Raw genomic sequence first — 5,575 nt, 5'->3', positions numbered from 1 at the left:
TTTAGTCCTCGGTGACATAAAATATACTAGTCATTCTAGGTAGCATGAAAATAGAGGATACCAAGTTATTGATTCATTTATTTAGGAATATATTGACATTACGATATCCTTCCTGGCCAGTTTAAACTATGAGACTTATTTTAGTCTTTTAACTCAAACGTAATAGTGGTTATTTTCTCAAAAAAACTCCCAGAAGTGCAATTTCGGAGTTAAAGGTCTATACACAAGCTTCCACCCTGGCTGTCCTTTGACGTGGGTAAGGAGGCCATGCGTCCCAACGTGTTTTGCGTGGACAAATGGCAGAGGAGCCGTTCGGAAGCTCTTGTTAGCGGTGCAAGGAGGATATTTTAAAAATCTATGTTAAAGTGTTTTTGTAAAGTTTCGAGCCCTTTGAGGTGTAGTGCAGTGGTTCTCCAAGACCGTGTGCGATGTGCTGGTGTGTACTTTCACGCTATGAAAAGCAAGCTGTTAACTAGTGATTGCTGTAAAGTACCAAAGCTTGCAGACTCTTTAATGAATTGGAATGGCTTCAAGACTGTCTGTCCCCTGCAAGAACACCACTTAAGTAGCATTTCAGCATGCTTTCTTCAGAGGGAGAGAAAGAGCTCGAATTACATGCAGCAGGTAGAGAACCACACATATAAACTCTAGGTATGCCTGGTTGTCACAGATGCGAGTGTGAAATCGCATGTGCATCATAGCAGGAAGAAGATAGTTAAGAGTCACTGATGCGGGGGAAATCGCCTAGGTCTGTGTCAGTCGGGCGAACTTAGATTTGAATCTATCCCTGCCATTGAGAACCTGAGTGACTCTGAGCAGTAAACTCACTGCACATCTCTGAATCCCACTGTTCTCATCTCTGAAATGAGGATAACCACCAGCTATTACATGGTAGAAAGGAAAACCCTCAAACGTGGCCCTTGGCCATCTGACAGGTAGCAGCACTCCCTGGAAAAGGAGGTTGTGCAGATACATTCTGGCCCAGGGCATCCGGTCTGGATAGGTGCAGATATTCAAAATATTTGATGCTGTTTTGTGTTTTGAATGGATAGGCGGTGGGAAATACCTGTCTTAATTTGGAGCTTTTCTTCCCTTCCCTTGTTCTTTACAGTCTGGGTGGTGGTAATTAGTTTGTAGATAATAAGAGTAACTCGTGCTTTGTGGTAAATCATTCAGTCCGTACAGACAGATGGAAATAGAAGCCCCTTACTTTTCCATCCATACCGTGAAACTGGTTTTGTTGGTTGGTTGGTTGGTTTGGTTTGATCGGTTTGGGTTTCGGCTTCCAAATTCAAAGTGCCACTATTTTTTAATGGTTTGTTTGCACTGTGTAAAGGGGAAAATTCCCATGACCAGAGTCACCCTGCTCAGCTGGGCCTCTGTGATTTAAAACACCTTGAAAGCTCTAACTACAAAACTCACCAACTCAATATAAAACCGGATTTTAATCGGCCCGCGTTGTGAAAGGCTCTAATTGAAGAGCTGGCCACTTGAGGGAAATGCCACAGCCCACTGGACACGCCCTACGTGAGGGAGGCCTTGCCTCCACATCCACTTCCATAAGGGTGTTTGGTTGCATGAGCAAAGAACTTGAGGTTTACTGGTATTTTGTTGTTTTGTTCTCGAAAGTCTAACTACAGGCCTAAAAGAATTAATCTTCCTGTTGTGGGATTGATGTGACTACCGGCAGATCCCTGGGGGAAGATAGATTACAAGGAAAACTTGGAGTTTCAAAGGAAATGGTTTTAACGTACCAAGACCACGGAGTGACGCTTATGTCGAAATACAGAGGTTTGCCTTTCATATTCTAAGCTAGTTCTTCATTAACATAACTTGATCTAACGTGAAATAAAAAGTTCAGGGTCAAACGTTTTCACCCAAGAGGTTTGAAATTAGGATCCAATTAACCTGTATCCAAAGCTGATCAGTGGCTGTACTAGTCTGACCAGCCCTGCCACTTACCATATTAAGATGCTTCTACCCAGTAGGGAATAACTTAACCGATTATCCCAAATGATGCCCACTCCTCAGCCACGCTGTCCCTCTGCTATCCGTAACCTCCTTCTGCCCTACCAACAAAAGGGATGACAGAATAGGGGCCTGGCAGACCCTGCGGCAGCACTGTGGCCCAGGACCTGTCTGACCAGCCCGCGCCCCACCAGTTGTTAATACCGTATTTCGAATGTTCGTCCCTGTGTCAACAAGAGCTGAATGGCACTGCAGCGATTAATCCACAACCAGCATTTGGCAGTTTTTCCCTTAAGACTGAACAGAGGAATGTGATGTATGCGTTAAATGGTCAAATGCAAAACTGGGAATGGCAAATCTCAGGGGAAAACCACACGCTTGCTTAACTCTCGTGATTCTTCTGTATTGTCCTCTATTCCTTCTCCCTTTTCCATCTACTCAAATCTTCTCTTATTGCAGCCTGAGAGGACACTGCCCCATTTTGTTTGGTCCATGTATCATTGGGTCTTGACGTGGGTACCTCGAGTCGGTCAGTGTCAGTGTCAGCTGTTCTACTGTCAATGACGGGATCGCTGGCAGTGTTGATCTTACTGCACTGAGATCCGCTTATTTTTCTTCTAAGGAAAGGCAAAATGTAATTCTGCCCTGTGGCTTACTGCTGCTACCAGATGTTTTATTGACCTTTCATTAGCCTCCCAAAGATCTAACAGTCTATTGTTTTCAGTTCTGATCGTGTTGAGGGGAATGATTGTTTCTTGTCATTTGGGATGAAGCAGTATGGTGTGAGAATTTAGAACGTGGGCTGTGACCTCACCTGTGTTTGAGTTTCAGCCCTGCCTTTTCCCTTGGTGACTTTAGGTAAGTCACCTAACCGGACCAGACCTATGTAGTCATCGGCAAAGTAGGGACGATGATGAGAGTTAGTTACCTCTTAAATGGGATGTAAGCACTGGGTGCTTAGAGCGAGTGTTCAGTAAATGTTAACCATACACAATAAGCAATCTACTTTTCTGACCCTGGCAGATAAGCCACTTGAATGGGAAAGTCACTTGATTACTCTGAGTTTCAGAAAATGGGAAAGCACCTATGGGACAGTTTGCTCAGCAGTTGCCGAGGGCCTTTATGGGACATGATGATGGACAAAACAGACCATTGGTGTTCATGGCGCTTACACAGAAGTAGGGCAAAAAGGATTGATTTTTCAGCCAGAGAAGGTGAAGAAATGCCACATATACAAGTTATAGAGCCAAATGTGCTTCTCCCTCACAAGAGAGTAGGTTTTATTCTCCACAACACGAGTGAAGCCTTCTAGGAGCTACAGAGACAACGTCAGTAGAACCAAACAAGGGCCAGTAGTTGGTGACTTCATTTACTGAGGGGTTTATAGATGCCTGCGTGTGAACTTAACGCTGCCTGTCTGGAGCACGGGCCTCAGTTGTGCCAGAACTGACCAGGTCAGCCAGTGGTTGCCTATTCTGCTAGCTCCTGTGGGGACAAAGGTTAAGTGACATCTGGAATGTATCTCGAGTGATCTGGAACCCTAGGTGGTAAACCAGAAGTTCTGGGGCACAGGTGGTGTTTTTTTTATCTCTTCTGGTTGAAGGTCTTGCCTAGAGGAGGTGTGGGAAGGGAGCAGATGGTTTTACACACAGTATCAGGTAAGAGTTTGTTTTTCTGGACTGCGGTTTATAGTATCAATATTTCAAGGCTCTAAAGGGGCACCTGGGAAACTGATGCCAAAACAGGACTGGAAGTGCAACAGGGTAGGGGACATGCCTGTGAAGGACCGAGGGAGAGGGTAGGAATATTCCTGGAAAGCCTCCAGACTACCAGGCAGTTCTCACGCCTGTGAAGGGAGAACTGATACGAAAGGAAGAACTGGGGAGAAGCGTCAGACTGCCACGCAGTCCTGAGAAAGCTTTCTGCCAGGCCGATGGGGTGTTCCTAAGCAGAAGTCGCCCGAGAGAGGCCTCCTGTGCAGGGGAGGGCTGGGCAGTGGTTGGGGGCCAGGTGGGCAGTGGGTGGAGGGTGGCCCCAGAAGGAAGACCGCTGGATCCAACAGGGCCACAACTGGGGCTGTCAGCTGGGTTCCCATGGCCTAGGAGATTTGAGCAGCACGCTTTCACGGGTGCCAGAGATCCTACAACCGCATACCTTTTTGGGGAGCTGTGGCATATGAAGGTCGGTCCTTAGGAATCTGAAGACAAAAGACCCACCTCTGGATCAATCAGCCACGTATCAGGGCCTGGGGGTGCAACCCTAGGCTTGATAGACAGGTCCTTGCCTTCATGCAGTTTGTAGTCCGCGGGGAAGACAGGTATTGTCAAAGTACCACAGGCGTGCCCTTCTCTAGATAGGTGGCCATCAGATTCCTCTCAGGAGGCCAGGTAACCTCGGCCTTGCAGGCTGAGGAAACAGCAAGTACAGAGCCCGGAGGCAAGAAAGAGCCTAGCCTGTTCTAGGACTGGAAGGGCCCCGTGTGCTGGAGTGAAGGGAACATTCGGGATGGTGTGGCATGGGATGAGGTTTGGAGGTGGGCAGGAACCAGATAAGGCAACGCTTTGTCACCTGTGGTGATGGTGATGCTTTTGGACTTTATTTGAAATGCAGCGGGAAGAATGGAAGATGTTCTGAGAAAGAGAGGGATGTGACTCGATTGGCATTTTGTCGGGAGCACCCTTCCTGCCATGTGGAGGATCATCTGGAACGTGGCGAGTGTGGGAGTGGGAGACAATTAGGAGACTACCAACAATCCTGGGAGATGGCGGTGGAGACTTGGTCCTGGGTGGTGGCAGGAGACGAATGGGCTGACTGAAAAGATTTTAGAGGTGGAACCAACAAGACTTGCCGATGGCTTCTCTATGAATGAGAGAAAAGGAGGAATCAGAGCCCACTGCCAGGCTTCTGGCTTGGTCAGCTGGGCAGGTGGTGACGCCATAAACTGACCTAATGGGGAAGATGGGTGAGGGGAGAGTTTTGGGAACAGCACGTCAGGAATTTAAGAACTCACCTCTGGACAGGTTTGCGATGGCCATTAGCCCAGCGGCAATGTCAAGTACGTCATACTTGAAGCACGTGGGTCCAGGTGCGTATATGATTCTCAGGGAGGGATTGGCTGAAGATAGAAATTACAGAGTGGTCAAACATGCAGAAGGTATTTATTTTTTAAAAAAAAAATTTTTTTTAACGTTTATTTATTTTTGAGACAGAGCATGAATGGGGGAGGGTCAGAGAGAGAGGGAGACACAGAATCGGAAGCAGGCTCCAGGCTCCGAGCTGTCAGCACAGAGCCCGACGCGGGGCTCGAACTCACGGACCGTGAGATCATGACCTGAGCCGAAGTCGGACGCTCAACCGACTGAGCCACCCAGGCGCCCCCATGCAGAAGGTATTTAAAGCTATGGGACTGGGTAAGATCACTTCGAGAGGAGGAGCCCTGAGCAGAAGCCAGCAGTCAGATGAAGTAGAGGAAGAGGAGTCAAGAAAGGAGAGCAGAACCAGGGGAGGAACAAGTCGAGCAGCTCAGAGAGGAGGGTGCCTCAGGGAGGGAGCACTCACTCCCTGGTAAGTGTCTCAGAGAGGAGAGCCAGGAAGAGGAAGCTAGCAA

General features: G+C 47.8%; 1 long non-coding RNA gene across 1 annotated transcript; it reads right to left on the bottom strand.

The window, feature by feature from the left end:
- Positions 1 to 4,545: 4,545 nt before the first annotated feature.
- Positions 4,546 to 5,083, bottom strand: LOC131494385 (uncharacterized). Its single transcript, XR_009253369.1, has 2 exons — positions 4,979 to 5,083; positions 4,546 to 4,827 (listed from the first exon to the last, which is right to left on the bottom strand). It is a non-coding gene; the product is annotated as an uncharacterized LOC131494385 (long non-coding RNA).
- Between the last annotated feature and the right edge of the window lie 492 nt (positions 5,084 to 5,575).

The sequence above is a fragment of the Neofelis nebulosa genome, chromosome 14, assembly GCF_028018385.1.
Source record: "Neofelis nebulosa isolate mNeoNeb1 chromosome 14, mNeoNeb1.pri, whole genome shotgun sequence".
Lineage (NCBI taxonomy): Eukaryota > Metazoa > Chordata > Mammalia > Carnivora > Felidae > Neofelis > Neofelis nebulosa.
This window is presented reverse-complemented; position numbering and strand designations above follow the sequence as displayed.